The following is a 19769-nucleotide window of genomic DNA, read 5'->3' as shown; positions in this document are numbered from 1 at the left end:
CCCGCCGACATAGCTTTAGTCCAGGAGCCGTGGATTGCGTCAGGCAACTCTGTGGCCGGACTAAAGTCCTCAAATTACAGCCTTCTCTACTCAACATCGGTAAGCAGGAACAGAACCGCCGTACTCGTACGGAAGGGAATCCATGCTCATCTTATGTCTCATTACAGCACGGATGACCTGACGGTGGTGATGCTGGAGAGCGAGGAAAAGCGCCTAATGGCAGCTTCCTGCTACATGGCACACGACAGGCCCGCCCCGCCGGAAGAACTTAGGAGTCTGGTGACAGAAGCCGGCTCCAAAAATCTCCAACTCCTCATCGGTGCAGACGCCAACGCCCACTCGTCACTCCTAGACTTTATCTTATCCACTAACTTAGATGTAGCAAACGTGGGGGAGGAACACACCTTCGTGGGTCCCACCTCGTCAAACGTGCTAGACCTAACTCTTGTCACGGGAAAGAGTACCTTGGTATCTGACTGGAGAGTCCTCGAAAGACCATCCTTCTCAGACCATAAGTACATTCAGTTCAAGTGCGAATTCAAACACTCTTCGAAGATAACAGTCTATAGAAACCCCCGAAACACAAACTGGGTAAAGTTTAAAAAGACTGTTACTTCGAAGCTCGCGAATCCGGGCTCAGTGAAATCCGCGGAGGATATAGAGAAGTCCCTAAAGACCCTATCCAACGAGTTACTGAACGCCTACCATGCATCGTGCAAACCCTCGAGAACGAAGAGGAGGTCCAAGCCACTCTGGTGGAACCGAGATCTCTCTCTCCAGAGGAACAACCTCAAGGAATTCTTCAAGATCGCCAAACAAGCGAACGAAGAGATTGTCAATGAGGAATATAAAATCCTACTTAGGAGCTACAAGAAGGAAAAACGTAAGGCACAAAGGAACTCGTGGAGAAACTTCTGCTCCAACATTGAGAAAGTGCCCGAAACCGCTAGGCTCCGGAAGCTGCTCTCAAAGCAGCCCACAGTACAGAGCCAACTAAAACTAGACAACGGACAGTGGACAGAGGGCAGTAAAGAAGCCCTAACAGCACTAATGGAGGCGCACTTCCCTGGATGCAGCGAGGTCACTGACGCCAAGGAGCATCAGGACCTAGCAACTGAGGAACAGCACCCCCCAATAGGTCTGTTAACCACTAAGAGAATCCACTGGGCCATAGACTCCTTCGAGGCCATAAAAGGACCAGGACTGGACGGGATATTCCCAGTCATGACGCAGTTGACCAAAGAGGTTATTACCCCATGGCTCTTCGCAATATACTCAGCATGCCTAAGTACAGGCTATATCCCCATCCAATGGAGAACCTCGAGGGTTGTCTTCCTCCCTAAGGCAGGAAAGTGCAGCCACGTGAGTCCCAAGGATTACAGACCGATAAGCCTTACCTCCTTTCTACTAAAAACACTAGAAAAGCTGTTGGATTTACACATCAGGAATGAGGTAGGGGGACTGATGTCAATAAACCAACACGCCTACACCAAGGGGAAATCAGTGGAGACGGCACTACACTCGCTAGTAGCCACCATCGAGAGCGCCCTTCACAACAAAAAGTATGCTTTGGGAGCATTTGTGGACATCTCAGGAGCATTCAACAACGTGGCAACAACCGCAATAACAAGTCGCCTAGAAGCGAATAACATACACCCTGCAATCAACGTCTGGATCAAAAACCTCCTAAGTTGTAGACGGGTGCAATCGGAGTGGGGCACCGCTTCCATGGTAAAGGGGGCACACAGAGGCACACCTCAAGGTGGAGTCCTATCGCCACTACTGTGGAATTTGGTGGTCGACGACCTCATTAAGAGATTTGAAAGGAAGGCCCCAAAAATAACAGCCTATGCAGATTACATAAGCATACTTATTACGGGTGTATGGGAGATACGTGAGTGGGCGGAAGAGGTAGGACTCAGTATCAACGCGGACAAGACGGAACTCATCCTCTTTACCAAGAGGTACAAGGTACCGATATGGACCCCCCCGAAAATTGACCAAACTAGGCTGACTCCAAAATCACAGGTGAAATACCTAGGCACAGTACTGGACAGCAAGCTGGCATGGAGGCCCAATGTAGTGGAAAGGGTGAAGAAGGCTACCATTGCGCTTTATGCATCCAAGAAGATGCTCAGCAGCACATGGGGCCTGTCACCTGCTCTAATGCACTGGATCTACATCTCGGTGGTGCGACCAACTCTGCTGTATGGAGCCTTAGTGTGGTGGCAGGCTATTGAAACCATAAGCTTATGGAAAAGACTCAGCGACAGGCTCTGCTCTGTATTACAGGGGCGCTGAGGTCAACCCCAACAAAAGCACTCGAAACTATACTCGGAATCGACCCCCTGGACATTCACGCTCGCCTGATTGCGGGAAAGGAAGCACAACGCCTTATAGCATCAGGAAACCTATCCATACAAGGATACGGGCACAGTTCAATTGGCAGGGACATGACCAGATCAACTGATTACATGACCCCCCAAACTTGCCTTGACGTCAAAACAACCACATCTTTGGGACCTGAAGACTGGAAAATTGGAAGGGACCAAACTGAGCACCTCAATATATACACAGACGGCTCCAAGATGGAAGGAGGAGTAGGAGCGGGCCTATACTGTACAGACCCTGAGATAAGGCTGTCGTATAAGCTACCGGACCAATGCAGCATATTCCAGGCAGAAGTTTTTGCCATCGGGAAGGCAGCGGAGGTCGCTTTCCTAACAGAACGAGCACACGATGCGGTCAACCTATTCGTCGACAGCCAAGCGGCGATAAGATCCATGCAGTCGTCCGCGGTCAGTTCCAGAAGTGTCTTGGCGAGCAGGGAGGCATTAGACATCCTAAGCACGACAAAGACAGTGCGGATCTATTGGGTTCCCAGCCACCAGGGCATCGAAGGAAACGAAGCGGCGGACGTACTAGCTAAGGAAGGCGTCGGGCTGGAGAATAGGAGAACCGAGAACGTGCCTGTCTCCCTCAGAACGCTGCAAGGCGATCTAGAGAAGCAGGCTAGAGCACAGACTGATAGCAGGTGGGGGTGGATTTGTACGGCCCAGATGGCCGCCTTGCCGCAACTGCTGCTGGTCCAACCGCTTCCTGGTATCGCCCTGAATGGCTCGCAGATGAGCACGACTTCGATCTTCCTCTCCCTGACTGCTTGTCTCAGGAGAGACTGAGCAGCTTCGCAATGGTTTAAGTTCAGCTGAGTACACCTCATGCTTATCTTTTAGTCAGGGCGTTCCTAAACTGGGGGCATCTACCGCTGCCGGCCACGTGCTTCCAGTCTGCGCTCGTTCCCTTGCAGAGCATGCACTGTGGTTCCAGGCTACAGTCCTTTGCCAGGTGGTTCTCCTTTCCATATCTTATACACAGCTTGGACCTATCTACTTTGCTACTGCACTGTCGTGCCATATGCCCAATCTCGAGACATCTGAAGCATTTGGTGACGCTGATTCGCTCACGCAGTCTGCATCTTACCCAGCCTACTTTTAGGACTCCTATTTTCAGAGCCTTTTGAGCGCTCTCCGCTGGCAGCCTGATTGTGGCCGTCTGGGTTCCGCCGTATGCCTTTCTCAGCTGGATGTCATCCGCAGACAGCTCCGCCAATTCCACCTGGCTTCTCAGAGCCTCGCATATATCCTCCGTGGTGGTTATTTCGTTCAGGTCCTTGCACTCTACGGTCACCCGGTGCGACAGGCTACGGACTTCTGCGTGCTCCTTCAGCGTATTGGCTACCAGGCTTTTAAACGTCTCCGTCTCCTCTCCCTACTTGTTGAGCTGTAGAAGTAGCTCTCCTTTTTGGGTCCTCCTGATCCTGGGGACCGCATCACCGAGTCCACGCAGGGTTTCGTCCGTCCTAACCTTGCGCAGTATCTCTGCATAGGTCTTTTCACCGGTGAGGATCTGCGTGCAGCGAGTCGTGATCGTGTCGTAGTGACTGATCACAATCCGGGTGTCCTTCTTCGAATTTGGACTGGACATTTTGCGATTATCCACGTAGAATTTTATTTATTTGTTATTCCAATGGCAGGCTGGCAAAAACCCTCTAGCTGAACCCTCCACGAGGGTGCCGGCTGGGCAATGGACACTGCATTATCCCGGGCGAGGATAATGCACTGTCGCTTGCCTTGCCCGGGGTAATGCAGTGTCTAGCTAAGGCTATGGTCCATCGTCTTCCCGATCTAAAGTCGGGGGAACTGAACCAAGGCCATGGCTAGAGGTGCCTGGCGGCCAGGCATAAAACGCTAGGGGGTGGTCCCCCCGAAAAACATTAACCGGTAGGGAACTTCGGGCCAAATATGGAGGTAGATAAGGAGCAAACACGGGTTGGGATGTCAACCCAAACGTCGGTGGAAAGCGTGACTGCTACCACCGGCGGGCACGGGGAGGAGCAATCCTCTCTGCGTGTCGCCAGCGGTCACACCTCGGGCATGGCGGGAGCAGGTCATGTCAGTTGTATTACTACTGCCACAAAAACGACGCGTTGCAGGGTGAGCCGCGCGGGTGCCGTTGTCGATGCAGACTCGGACCTGGAGAGCGTGCTATCCCTTAGCAAGACCGAAGAGGAAAGCCTTCTCCGCTCGCCGGAACCAGGTACCAGCTCCCTGCGTAGGGAAGGGCCGAAGCGTTCCAGGGAGGGGATGAAGGCAAAAGCTCAGTATAAGGCGGCCCTCAAGTTACTGAGCCGGCTCCAGGGCAAGGCGGATATCTCCCAAGAGGAGAAGTCCAAGCTAGCCTGGGCTGAGCAACGGCTACAGGAGGGCCGCGAATACTACGCGCAGCTGCCGCAGATGAAGGTGGAGGAGATGTTGGCCACCAAGAGGCAACGCTCGATCGAGAGTGCTGCCAAAGACATTTCGGCGAGCAAGCGGCAACGCGGGCCCAAGGTGGCCACCCCCCAGCAGAAGACGAGGAAGCCGAGGCAGAAGGCCATGAGCGAGGTGTCCAAGAGACATCTCATTGTGGCCTTGATCGATCGCAGCGATGAGAACGGGAAGATGACGGCGGCGCAGTGGAAGTTAGTCCACGCGCAGCTCGTCGAGGCACTGTTCTCGCGAATGGAGGAGGACCCTAGCGCTCCCATGCCCACGTTCGATGGAGCGGGATGGCTGAAATCCTCAAAATCCTCAAGTGCAATGACGACGGCGGGTGCAGAAGGTGCCCCTACTGGAAGCTCTGTGGGAGGGGGCCAAGCTGGAGGTGGTAGACAGGGAGCTGATCCCGTCCATACCAAAGGCGAAGGTGCTCTTCCCCATTGCTGTCCAGGGGGGAGCGAGCACTGAAGCTGCTGCAGAGGCAAAATCCGGACGTGCCAACGGCTGATTGGAAGGTTCTGCATGCCGGTAGCCCACTACCCAACGAGGGGGGCCAGCACGTGATCCTCCAGATCAGCAAGGTGGCGGAGGTCATCCTGTATCCCAAGTTCGGGAAGATGGAATGGGGCGTAGGTAGCGTATACCTACGGCTGAAAAAGCGCCACCCCGAGGATAAAGATGCGCACACCCTCCAGACAGGCGAGGTCGAGAAGGACCTAGGTCTGGAGACCATAGTGGAGGCCGCCCAGGGTCTTGCGCTGGACGACTCGGAGGAGGAGGAAGACGGTGACGGTGACCTGACAATCATAGTCAACCCGTCGTGCGAGGTTGAGTTAGCCACCCATGACACTAAGGGTGCTGCAACTCAATCTCCATAAAAGCAAGGTAGCGTCGGCGGAGCTCCTCATTGCCATGGAGCAAGGGCCCGCCGACATAGCTTTAGTCCAGGAGCCGTGGATTGCGTCAGGCAACTCTGTGGCCGGACTAAAGTCCTCAAATTACAGCCTTCTCTACTCAACATCGGTAAGCAGGAACAGAACCGCCGTACTCGTACGGAAGGGAATCCATGCTCATCTTATGTCTCATTACAGCACGGATGACCTGACGGTGGTGATGCTGGAGAGCGAGGAAAAGCGCCTAATGGCAGCTTCTTGCTACATGGCACACGACAGGCCCGCCCCGCCGGAAGAACTTAGGAGTCTGGAGACAGAAGCCGGCTCCAAAAATCTCCAACTCCTCATCGGTGCAGACGCCAACGCCAACGCCCACTCGTCACTCCTAGACTTTATCTTATCCACTAACTTAGATGTAGCAAACGTGGGGGAGGAACACACCTTCGTGGGTCCCACCTCGTCAAACGTGCTAGACCTAACTCTTGTCACGGGAAAGAGTACCTTGGTATCTGACTGGAGAGTCCTCGAAAGACCATCCTTCTCAGACCATAAGTACATTCAGTTCAAGTGCGAATTCAAACACTCTTCGAAGATAACAGTCTATAGAAACCCCCGAAACACAAACTGGGTAAAGTTTAAAAAGACTGTTACTTCGAAGCTCGCGAATCCGGGCTCAGTGAAATCCGCGGAGGATATAGAGAAGTCCCTAAAGACCCTATCCAACGAGTTACTGAACGCCTACCATGCATCGTGCAAACCCTCGAGAACGAAGAGGAGGTCCAAGCCACTCTGGTGGAACCGAGATCTCTCTCTCCAGAGGAACAACCTCAAGGAATTCTTCAAGATCGCCAAACAAGCGAACGAAGAGATTGTCAATGAGGAATATAAAATCCTACTTAGGAGCTACAAGAAGGAAATACGTAAGGCACAAAGGAACTCGTGGAGAAAACTCTCCTCCAACATTGAGAAAGTGCCCGAAACCGCTAGGCTCCGGAAGCTGCTCTCAAAGCAGCCCACAGTACAGAGCCAACTAAAACTAGACAACGGACAGTGGACAGAGGGCAGTAAAGAAGCCCTAACAGCACTAATGGAGGCGCACTTCCCTGGATGCAGCGAGGTCACTGACGCCAAGGAGCATCAGGACCTAGCAACTGAGGAACAGCACCCCCCAATAGGACTGTTAACCACTAAGAGAATCCACTGGGCCATAGACTCCTTCGAGGCCATAAAAGCACCAGGACTGGACGGGATATTCCCAGCCATGACGCAGTTGACCAAAGAGGTTATTACCCCATGGCTCTTCGCAATATACTCAGCATGCCTAAGTACAGGCTATATCCCCATCCAATGGAGAACCTCGAGGGTTGTCTTCCTCCCTAAGGCAGGAAAGTGCAGCCACGTGAGTCCCAAGGATTACAGACCGATAAGCCTTACCTCCTTTCTACTAAAAACACTAGAAAAGCTGTTGGATTTACACATCAGGAATGAGGTAGGGGGACTGATGTCAATAAACCAACACGACTACACCAAGGGGAAATCAGTGGAGACGGCACTACACTCGCTAGTAGCCACCACCAAGAGCGCCCTTCACAACAAAAAGTATGCTTTGGGAGCATTTGTGGACATCTCAGGAGCATTCAACAACGTGGCAACAACCGCAATAACAAGTCGCCTAGAAGCGAATAACATACACCCTGCAATCAACGTCTGGATCAAAAACCTCCTAAGTTGTAGACGGGTGCAATCGGAGTGGGGCACCGCTTCCATGGTAAAGGGGGCACACAGAGGCACACCTCAAGGTGGAGTCCTATCGCCACTACTGTGGAATTTGGTGGTCGACGACCTCATTAAGAGATTTGAAAGGAAGGCCCCAAAAATAACAGCCTATGCAGATGACATAAGCATACTTATTACGGGTGTATGGGAGATACGTGAGTGGGCGGAAGAGGTAGGACTCAGTATCAACGCGGACAAGACGGAACTCATCCTCTTTACCAAGAGGTACAAGGTACCGATATGGACCCCCCCGAAAATTGACCAAACTAGGCTGACTCCAAAATCACAGGTGAAATACCTAGGCACAGTACTGGACAGCAAGCTGGCATGGAGGCCCAATGTAGTGGAAAGGGTGAAGAAGGCTACCATTGCGCTTTATGCATCCAAGAAGATGCTCAGCAGCACATGGGGCCTGTCACCTGCTCTAATGCACTGGATCTACATCTCGGTGGTGCGACCAACTCTGCTGTATGGAGCCTTAGTGTGGTGGCAGGCTATTGAAACCATAAGCTTATGGAAAAGACTCAGCGACAGGCTCTGCTCTGTATTACAGGGGCGCTGAGGTCAACCCCAACAAAAGCACTCGAAACTATACTCGGAATCGACCCCCTGGACATTCACGCTCGCCTGATTGCGGGAAAGGCAGCACAACGCCTTATAGCATCAGGAAACCTATCCATACAAGGATACGGGCACAGTTCAATTGGCAGGGACATGACCAGATCAACTGATTACATGACCCCCCAAACTTGCCTTGACGTCAAAACAACCACATCTTTGGGACCTGAAGACTGGAAAATTGGAAGGGACCAAACTGAGCACCTCAATATATACACAGACGGCTCCAAGATGGAAGGAGGAGTAGGAGCGGGCCTATACTGTACAGACCCTGAGATAAGGCTGTCGTATAAGCTACCGGACCAATGCAGCATATTCCAGGCAGAAGTTTTTGCCATCGGGAAGGCAGCGGAGGTCGCTCTCCTAACAGAACGAGCACACGATGCGGTCAACCTATTCGTCGACAGCCAAGCGGCGATAAGATCCATGCAGTCGTCCGCGGTCAGTTCCAGAAGTGTCTTGGCGAGCAGGGAGGCATTAGACATCCTAAGCACGACAAAGACAGTGCGGATCTATTGGGCTCCCAGCCACCAGGGCATCGAAGGAAACGAAGCGGCGGACGTACTAGCTAAGGAAGGCGTCGGGCTGGAGAATAGGAGAACCGAGAACGTGCCTGTCTCCCTCAGAACGCTGCAAGGCGATCTAGAGAAGCAGGCTAGAGCACAGACTGATAGCAGGTGGAGGAGTACCACCACCTGCAGAACCTCGAAGATAATGTGCAAGGAGCGCAACGAGAAACTTAGCCACTAGCTACTCCACCTACCACGAAAGGACTGTAGATTGCTAGTGGGGATACTAACAGGTCACTGTCTGGCTGCTGCACATGCAGCAAAGCTAGGCATCACCAACAGAGACAGTTGTAGGAAATGTGAGGAACCTGTGGCTATCGAAACCCTGGAACATCTCATCTGCAACTGTCCGGCTCTCTCAAGGGCAAGGAGGAGATACCTGGGCGCCCCAGTGTTGGCATCACTGGAAGTTGCCTCCAAAAGGACGCCACAGGAACTGCTGGCCTATGCTAAAAACACCTCGATTCTCGGGGACTTTTAAAACCACATTAACACTCCCGCGACGGTTCATACACCCCCCCATCCGGATAACTAAGGGCCATATTGGCCTATGCGTGGCCCCGCTGAGGGCCGTCCGGGTTAACCTAACCTAACCTAACCTATTCCAATGGCAAAATGTCAAAGTTTTTGAGAGGAGAATCTACTCCGAGATATGGGGAGCCACCTCTATTGATGGTAGACCCTGAAACGGGTCTTATAGACCTGTGAGGGCTGAAGGGTATTACCCATTGAAGGTCTGTCGGGGAGAAGATAGCCATCACTTCAATATAAAGATGTACCATCCAACGAAAGGTTTGTCACTTCTTTTCTATTTCAGGAGAAGAAATGAATAGCTGATCTTCAGCTCAATGAATTTGTTGGAGGATCGATTGATCATCTGTTGATCTACAGACCTGGGTCGACATCTCCATGTCATTCGTTTCAATCAGTCGGAGTTACGATCAGACTAGTACATCCTTCTACTCTTCTACTTGTTTGGGGAGTCCTTACGCTCAAGATACTCCCCGAAAAGGCCCATTGAAATGCATCATCTCGAAATGGGAACTATCTGTGCCTTATTCTCACTCTAAGGAATATCTGAAGGCCTTCTATTGGGGCCGTTCAATCGGCGACTCCGCTAGTAAGAAAAATCCCTATATGTAAAGGTTATCCCCGATTCATAGCCCTTCTTATATGTATCTACCAATTCACTTGATCAGACCCTCAGCCACTCAAAGGAGAACCCATCCAATCAACGTTTTCCCCACTTATTACCGCAACGCATTCCCATTTCCATTCCAAACGAGAGAAGGAAAGAAAATAAGGAGAAGCGGCAGACGTTCAACAAAGTGGTGCAAACGACCTCCATTTTCTATCCCCCCCAACCCTCCTTTTGCCCGCAGTGTCCTTCATGTGTTATCATAAATATGGCCAATAAATTGCTCTGCTCGGAGTGTCCTTTTTAGCGGGAAATTGCTGTCTGAGACAAGCTTTTCCACCGAGTTGATTTTCTTGAAATTCAATCAACAGCCAGCGTCCTTTTCCTTGCCAGACGCCGTAGTCCTGTGGCCTAATTCGGTTGCCAGTTTGTGCGGCAAGCATATTACATTTTGGTTGCATGCCCCGTGTTTCCCCATTAAATGTGACACTTCCTGTTGGGCAAATATTTATTTAAAGATTTTTGTATTTATTCAACATATGATTCGATTTTTCGCAGCTTAAAGCTCGGCAAACAGTGCCGCAAACACGTTGCACAAACATTGCCGCTGCAGCAGCTTGTGACAATCCCCCACCCCCAAAAAAATATAGAAATAAAACTTTAACCGCAAATGCATTTCGGCAAAGTTTTAGTGCTGCGGGGCGTGTTGCACATAGGAGAATAGGAGGTTGGCGAGGGAGGCAGGCGGGGTGGCAATGAGTTGAGATCGAAGTGTGGCATTTTTTTGGAAGAGCAACAGGGAACTGGCAGTGGCAGTGGCAACGCTTAACGCATATTAAAACGAGGGGGAACGTTGTGAGTTGCTGCGGACACCGCAACTCTACCGTTATACCCGATACTAAGTCAGTATGGCTCTCCTCCGGCAGACGCCGCTAATATTAAACGACACGACAAAGAGTGCGTGCGAGAGAGACAGAAAATCAGTCTGAGCGTGACGTCGGGCGCTGCGTAGCCAGTGCAAATTGATTTGTTCCTTTTGGCTATTAAAATGATCTGATCTGATCCAGATTCAGCAATCTGATAGATATGGTCATTATCTATGATTCTGCGTTTTTTTTTCTCGAATCTGCAATATTGTGGATGCAACAGATTTTCGTCCTTTGTGGGGCGGAAGGGGGTGGGGCGAAATTTTGAGATATACGTTTTATAGTGACATCTTAAAGGAGTGTGTGTACCAAATTTGGTTACTCTAGCCTTAATGGTCTCTGAGATTTGTGGATGCCTCAGATTTTTGTCCTTTGCGGGGGCGGAAGGGGGTGTGGCGAAATTTTGACACAAAATGGTCAAGGTCCGATATCACAGGAGTGTGGATACCAAATTTGGTTGCTCTGGCTCTTATAGGTTCTGAGATCCTTGAACTCATATTTTGCAATTGGCAAAACCGACCATGAAACCTGTGTGTTAGAGAGAGACAGAGCGAGAACGAATGAAATTGTTTTCTTGATTCTGGCTATAATAATTATACGATCTGGTTAAGATTTTGCACTCTACAAGATATAGTCATCTTCTACGATTCTGCGTTTTTAGTTTTCTCGTATCGTCGAAATTGTGGATGCTACAGATTTTCGCCCTTTGTGGGGGCGGAAGTGGGCGGGGCAAAGTTTTGAAATATTCCTGTAGCAGTGACATATCACAGAAGTCTGGATCCAAAACATCGTTGCTCTCGCTCTTATAGTCTTTGAGCACTAGGCGCTGAAGGGGACGGACAGACGGACAGACAGCTCAATCGACTCGGCTATTGATGCTGATCAAGAATATATATACTTTATGGGGTCGGAAACGATTCCTTCTGGACGTTACACACATCCACTTTTACCACAAATCTAATATACCCCAATACTCATTTTGAGTATCGGGTATAAACAGACACAAATCGATGAGAGAGAGAGAGAGAGAGCGCCGGAGACATTGATTTGTTTTCCCATCGACTGCGGCAGGGACTCACTCCCCAAGGTGCATGCAGCAGCAGCACACAAACAGATTTCAACGGAATTTACGACTCTTAATATTTGAAAAAAAACCAAAAAACACCAACAAAAAATCAAAAAAAAAAAAAAAATTAGGGGGCAATAGTAAGGGACTGCCACAGCAACCAAAAGATGCAACGAAACAGACAAATAAGAGTCTGAATTTCTTCGATTACAGGGTAGCAGGAAGATTAGAGGCACATTTTTTGATACCCTCTAAAGGGTATCTTTCCTCATTAAAAAACGCTCCAACCAGAGAGAGAGGGCCCCCTTAATCATATTTCCCATTCACTTTTCATTATCCCGTGCTTTCACTTCCCTCAAGGATCGGCTATCCTGCTGTCCTGCCTGCCCATTATTCATTGTAATGGAAAACGCAGAGCGGCAAGGCCGCAGCGACAAAAAAAAAAGTTTTTTCACACTTAATTGGTTACACAAGCCGACATAAGTGTATGTACCACGAAATTCAGAGCGAGCGATAAATTTATGAATGGCCGCTGGCCGAGTGGGAGAGAACCGACCCACGGATTGCCCAACTTCGGGCCAGAGAAACCCGTTTGCGCGCCCCACACCCCTCCCCCCGCTGTGCATAGATTGAAGCGAAATATTTCAGTAATTTAAAACGGAATATTTGAAGCCAAGTGTCGTTCAGATTGCGGCAGGTCAGTGGATTTATATCGATGGGAGATTTGAGCAAATATTTGGCTATGGAAAATACGATTTTGGAGGGAAAAAGAGAGTGATTTGAATAGTATTCCATAGAGGTATCCCTAGATAAATAAACCCGATTTCTCCTCGAATGTTGGCAGTCAATCAGCTGCAATTAGCTCCAGCTCCAGGGTTGCACACCTCTCGCCTGCCACAAAAATTGTTGCATAATGGCATTTAAATGGCCCAGACGCATAAATGTCACAAAATGCTACAAATTGCTGTACCAAATGAACATCAATAAAAGCACTTAATGTGGCAAGTCACTAACGGACACAGATGCAGGGGCACTCACTCTCCTTGGCAGCTAAGTAGCCAAGAGAAGGAGGAGAGGAGGAGAGAGACAGCTGGCCTGGTCAATAAACATGACCAACATGTCTATTCAGCATTAAGCACAGGACACAAAAAGAGGGTGGGGCCAGGGAGGGGCAGGCAACATGGAAATGTAGGCAAAACCTGGTCCTGGTGCTGGTCCGGGTCCATGGCCAGAGCCAAATGGAACGCAACGAATCGAAACTCAATCAATGATCAGTGAAAAAGGGCCAGGAGCGGATACTACTGCCACCAGGGGTAAAGGGAGGGAGGCAGTGGCAGGCAGGCTTTGGGATTTTTGGCTCTTGGCTGCATTTAACATTTCCGTTGTTCGGAGCTCCATGGGGAGGCCACAACAGAACAGATGCTGACTGCCGTCAGACGACTGCCTGCGGAAGCTGACGAGCGAGCGGATGTCACTTGCCACTTGCCACAAGACCCCCGCCCAGCCCCCGCCCCTGCTTGCGCCCCTTTTTCTCTCTCTCACTTGATTGATTCAGTTTTGTTTTCAGCCATGGCAAATATTTTTATTGCTCTCGAATACTATTACTTCTGTCTGCCACTGCCACTGCCACTGCCCCTGCTTCCTCGACATAAACTAATCGCTTTGGCTTAATGCAAATTTGTGCGAGTGCGAGAGAGCGGGGGTTTTTGATTCTCCTCTGTTGGCTCTTATAAATGGCTATATCCATGGCTGATTAGCCAGAGCTGCTGGCCCTGGACTTGATTGTGACCAGTTGGACTGCCACACTACAGCTGTAAATATGTAATTAATTGGAGCTCTCTCTCTCTCTCTCTCTCTCTCTCTCTCTCTCTCTCTCTCTCTCTCTCTCTCTCTCTCTCTGTCTCTTTCTGCCCGCTGGCCAATTACCAACTTCCTGCACTCATATGGCTTACAAATTATGAACCAACTGGCAAACAGGCCAAGAGCCTGCCATTTGTGTCTCTCAGCTACGACTCCCAGGAGCAAACGGGGGGGAGTGATTGGAGGCCTCCAATCGAATAGCTGGTTCCCATGGAACGGGACTGCGATGCAGAAGGGACTTCCCATAGAGTAGCAGTGGCTCCGAGTTTCGTTTGGGCCACAATTTTTATAATACCCTGCAAAGGGTATGTTTGTTTTGCACCTTTTACCACAAGGAACTCCGCTTAAAGGGTATCGAATAGCCGCAATCTTCGACTGTGCCGCTATTACGTGTTTTTTTTTTTCGCTGAATAATTATTCATTCGTTTCGCTCTCCCGCATTTGGTGTAATTCATTAGGAACGCTCCTCCACAGCTCTGTTCTCTGCTTCCTTTTGTTTCAACTCTTCGTCTCCATCTCTATTACTACTCCCCCCCCAACCCCTATGGTATCTCTTTCTGGTTTGTTCCAATCTTCTTTGGTGCTCCTTCCGTTTATTGCTACACTTGACATTTTGTAAGCAGTTGTGGAATATTTAATTTCATTTCGATTTTATTAAATGCGGGCTCAGCGGCAGAGGGGGGGCATGCATGCCAGCAGGAACACGAACACGAGCCCCAGACCCGGCAACTCTCCGTCATGGCGGTTAGCCAAGTTTGTGACAAGTTCCATTCGCTTCTAGCTCTTGCTTAAGCCGGTTGTGTTTTTTTTCTTGCTCCCGCATTCTCCGCCCCGCCCTTTGCAACATTGTTGTGACTTTGTTTTGATATATTATCGCATCTCTTTAATTTGATTCTACTTTGTGTTAACCACCATTGTTTTGTTTGTAAACAAGTCTTTAATATAAATTCAATATTGCAACGTAACACATCGGACTCGTGCAGGCAATTTGTTATTGTTTTTTGCCCAGTCTGCTTTTCGTTATCGCTTCTTCGGTGTGCACTGTTCTCGCGCATCAGCGTTTGCATCGCCCACACTCTCTCGTGAGCATAAGCGGGCTGCTCGCATTGTTGCTCTCACTCTCTCTGGATTGCCTATACTCTCCCTCTATGTTGACTTTTCTTTTGTGTCTCTGCTTTGGTGAGTTTACTGATCGTTTTCTGCACTTCGTTGGATCATCTGCTTTGAATTATTGCCGCTGCAGCTGATTGTCTGGCTCGCTCTGCTGTCTGCTCTCCTACTTTACCTGCGATCTCACTCCGTTCTTTTATTATTCGTGCACAGTGATTCTACTGCTGTCAATAATGGCAATCGTTTGTAGTGCAAAGAAATGTGAATTCGGTGGTGTTATCATTGGTGATTCATTTCTTAGCTGCTGGCTGTGCGACAATTTGCCCACATAAAATGTGCTGGCGGTGGAAATTTTGGCCGGCTGAATGATCTGATCTCGAAACGCATGGGCCTGTCTTGGTCATGTCTGGCTTGTCGGGAGATTGAGGCCGAAATGCGCTCATTTATGAGACAGACTCGAACTGGGTTTCTGGATGTCCGGAAACAATTTGTGGCTCTCAACGAGAAATTTCTTGCCCTTGAATCACAGTTTCTTGGGCTCAAACTCTTGAGCGAATCGCCTAGACGGAAAATTTCGCATAATGATACCAATCTCTTGCAACCTAATCCGATTGGTACGCCTGCCTCCCACCTTCATCCATCGGAAGCATTTCCGTGTAGTCATGCCACGCCGTTGTCTGTAAATCCGCCAACGGTGGCTCCGGAGTTCTTTACACCGAGCAATGTGCTTCCTTCGAGCACCCAACTTCCCAACAGCATCAATCCCATCCCTGCAGTTTCTGTGGCCGTCACTTCTGACGCGGTGAGTGCTTCTAGTGCGGGTGTGCTGGTTGCTGACGACATCTTGCCAATTCCTGCTGCAATTCCTGCTCCAATTCCTGCTCCAATTCCTGCTCCAATTCCTACTCCAATTCCTGCTACAGCCATTGCTGCTAATTCCTCTGCCCTTGTACCGAGATCTCTTTTAGGAGTGGCTCCACCATCTCGATCTCGCTCGGGACTTCAACTTAGAGCAGTGGTCCCTCGGAAAGCAATATTTGTTTCTCGTCTTATTCCTGAGGCTACAACGGAGGATGTTATACAACATCTTGCCGCTAAACTTAACACTTCGCCTGTTGATATAGTTGTGACTAAATTTACATTTAAACATAAGCGCAACATATCATCCTTTAAAATTCTTCTCCCTGATTCTTTACTATCCTGTTCTCTAGAACCGTCAATATGGCCTGAGCATACAATTGTGCATGAGTTCCTTCTCAAAGATTCGAACTCGAATCCAAGAATTACCGAACATGCTCCAAAAAACTGATGTACTATTTTTCCATGCACTATCAGAACGTTCGCAGTTTGCTGGGAAAATTGCGTCAAATTCATACTAATAGCGCGTCCTTTGATTTCGATGCCATCGCGTTTACCGAAACCTGTCTTAACTCCTCTGTCAATGATCATGAAATTTTCATTGATAGTTACACTATTTATAGAATGGACCGCCCATCTTTTGCAGGTGGGGTTCTGATTGCAGTTAAATCTGTTTTCGCATCTGAGTTATTCCCATTCAATAACATTCATGGAATTGAATTTGTTGCAGTCAAAGTTCGTGTTGGCTCCGCAGTTTTCTATTTAACCTGCTCTTACATTCCTCCCAGGTCTGATGCTGAGCTTTACTTACACCAAATCTCAGCAATTAATAATGTTGTTTCTGCATTAGGGTGCAATGATCGAATTATTGTCATGGGGGATTTTAACCTCCCATTTCTTTCTTGGCTGCTTTGTAATGACGCTAACCTGTTGTTTCCCAATTGCCATAATGACTTTATCAATGGGCTAACGGATATTTCCCTTGTCCAAATTAATGCCGTTAAAAACATTAGGGACAGACTTCTTGACCTCGTTTTTGTTAACGATGGTTCTCTTGCTACGGTATCTAGAGCAAGCCCAATATCTCTCCCTGAAGATCCTTACCATCCAACTTTGTTGATATCACTGGAGTGTACACAATCTGGAGGTGCTGACAGTTCCATGGCTCCTTGTCACATAAAGTGTTTTCGCAAAACAAACTTTATCGATTTAGATCTACATTTCTCGCGTGTTGATTGGTCGTTTCTTTATTCATTACCGAACATAGATGACTCGTTGACTGTTGACTCGTTTTATAGTTCTATTTACTCCGCCCTTACGTTTGTTCCAGATATAACTGTACCTGTATCGTCCAAGCCTCCCTGGTTCTCCAAATATTTGTCATACTTAAAAAATAATAAATCCCGGCTCTATAAAAAGTACCAGAAGTCGGGCTCCACGTTGGCCTTAGCTCTATACTCCTCCGCTCGCTCTCTGTTCCTTGCCGACAATAGTCAGTGTTATAATCATTACCTTTCACAATGTAGTAGTAACTTTCGTAGTGATCCTAAAAAATTCTATTCGTTCGTTAACTCTAAGCGCAAGTCAAACGTTTTTCCTCCGTCCCTTCATTACCAGAACAAAACAGAAGCTTCTGCTGTTGGTATTGCAAATTTATTCGCTAACTTTTTTCAAACAATCTGGTCTGATGAGCTCGTGAGGTGGCTCAAAGGGGGCCTAGCTGAGGCCACCGGACGGGTCGCAGGTTGCGGATAGCGAACGACCTACCTATATACAGGTCATATAGGTAGGTCAGCTGCGAATAATCGGACATCCCTAGGGAGAGTACCGAAAATAAGCAGCCCCGGACAGCCAGCGGGTGTTCGCGAAGTAGCAACACTGACGATGCGCTTGTGGTGCCGCCTCGTATAAGTAGCTCACACACTCCCCTATCCCTACACACTACCTACCCACATCCCAACCCCCCACATTCAGCTCACACCGGGCCGGACTAAGAGTGTTATTCGACCCGTGCCGAGAGTCAGCCTGGCTGGGGGCCCGGTATATAAAACTAGCCCAGTCGTTAACGGAGAGCTCAGGGACTTGGCAGCCCCCTGTTCTAAGTATGCCTTATCCGGGCAACGTGGATCTCTGCCCGGACGGACCGTACCCCTTCTCTGCAGCTCGTGGGAAAAGAATGGAAGAATTTAAAAACAAAAAAAATGAGTCTGGCACTCCCCAAATGCCAACAGGGAGCAATCCCAAACAGGGGAAGGCAGCGGCCCAAAGGCCTGGCCCGACCCGCAAATCAGCAGGGAAAACCTGCGCGGCGGAAGATGCTAGGGAGAGCCCAAAGGGGTCCCATCCCGGTGTCGGGGTGGGTGGTGAATTGGCTCCCAAAATCGATACCTTGGCAGAGTGGCTATGCAATCCTGCGGCTGCTCTGCCTGCTGGTAAAGTGGCGGGTGATGAGTCACCATCTACTAGTGTCCAAGCCAAATCTTTTACATATGCCGATAGAAGGAGTGCTGGCAATATACTCCGTCGGCAGAACGCAAGCCAGATGTCCAGCCCGACGGACAAATGGATAAAGAAGGTTGAGTGGGCCTCGAAGGTGCTGCCGAACTTTGGCAAGGAAGCACCGAAGAAGGAAGCCCCTCAGCCAAAAAGGCAGCGCTCACAAGAGACTCCGGGGCCGACACCGAAGCGCTCCAGAGTGCTGCCTAACACATCATTCGCTCAGATTGCCAGAGAAAGGACGCTGAGTGGCGTCCTGGACAAAGGCAGCGCGGACTCCCGGATACCTAGAAAACAGTGGAAGTGGGTGGAAGCGGCACTGGCCGACCGCTGCTTCGAGCTGCTGGAAAAGCAGCCTGGACCCCCCCCCGTCTGCAAAGACATGGGCTGGTACCAGGGCTGCATAAAAATCGTAGCCTGTGAAGACGAGCGCTCCGTACAGCTGTACAAAGCAGCGGTAGCGCAAGTCGGGGAAGTCTACCCAGGGGCGAAGCTCGTCGCTGTAGACTGGAGCGAAGTGCCCAGTAGACCAAGGGCGAGAGTCTGGGTGCCCGCCTCCATGAAGGAGCCGGAGCGCATCCTAAAAATGTTGCAAAGATGCAACCCCCACCTCCCAACAGCAGATTGGAAGGTGGTCAAAGTTGAGACGACACAGGGCCCCACAAACCAGGCGGTGGTCGTCCTCAACAAAGAGTCGCTGGCCCCGATTGAGGCTGCCAAAGGCGAGCTCAATTTTGGGTTCAGCTCTGTGACCGTAAAGGTCTACAAGTCGGATGCGGCGGCCGAGGCACGTCCTGTCGACAAGCCAGTTGAGCTGGACGCTGCCTCGGAGATCGAAGCACCCGACGATCACACAGAGATAGACCCAGAGGGCTACTCCACCGATGGCACGCTGAGATGCGACTTCGAGGCGATGTGTTGCCACGAGGAAGTCGAGGACGATCCGGATGCCGACATTACAGTGGTGGAGAACACTAAGGATGTCCTTGAGGCTCCTTCAGATCAATCTCCACCACTGTAAAGCAGCATCCGCTGCTCTTATACTCCGCCTCGAAGAGAGCGGAGCAGACGTAGCCCTGATCCAGGAACCTTGGATAGTGGGAGACAAGGTTTGTGGACTAGGGTCGAAGGAGTACAAGATAATTGTAGCTCAACATGAAGGTAAAACCCGCACCTGCATTCTCGCCAGAAAGCACCTTAATATCTTTCTGCTCCATAACTATAGCGATAGCGACAACACGGCGGCAAGCCTAGAGCTGAAAGGGACACATCTAAGGCTGATGTCGTCCTACATGGCCCATGAGGGAAACGATCCTCCCAACGACCTGGTTCGCAAACTAGCCAGCGACAGCGAGAGGTCGGACATAGACCTATTAATAGGTTGCGATGCCAACGCTCACCACACTCAATGGGGGAGCTCGAACACAAATGTAAGGGGTGAGTCACTTTTCAGCTTCATCCTCAACTCAAATCTATTTATTTGTAATCGGGGCAACGACCCCACTTTTATAATTAAAAATCGACAGGAGGTTATTGACATCACCCTAGTGTCTTCCAACCTGTTAGACATAGTCAAGAGTTGGCAAGTCCTTGATGACCACTCTTTCTCTGACCACAGATACATCGAGACCACACTATCCCT

The sequence above is a fragment of the Drosophila miranda genome, assembly GCF_003369915.1.
Source record: "Drosophila miranda strain MSH22 chromosome Y unlocalized genomic scaffold, D.miranda_PacBio2.1 Contig_Y1_pilon, whole genome shotgun sequence".
Classification (NCBI taxonomy): Eukaryota; Metazoa; Arthropoda; class Insecta; order Diptera; family Drosophilidae; genus Drosophila; species Drosophila miranda.
Note: the sequence above shows the minus strand (reverse complement) of the source record.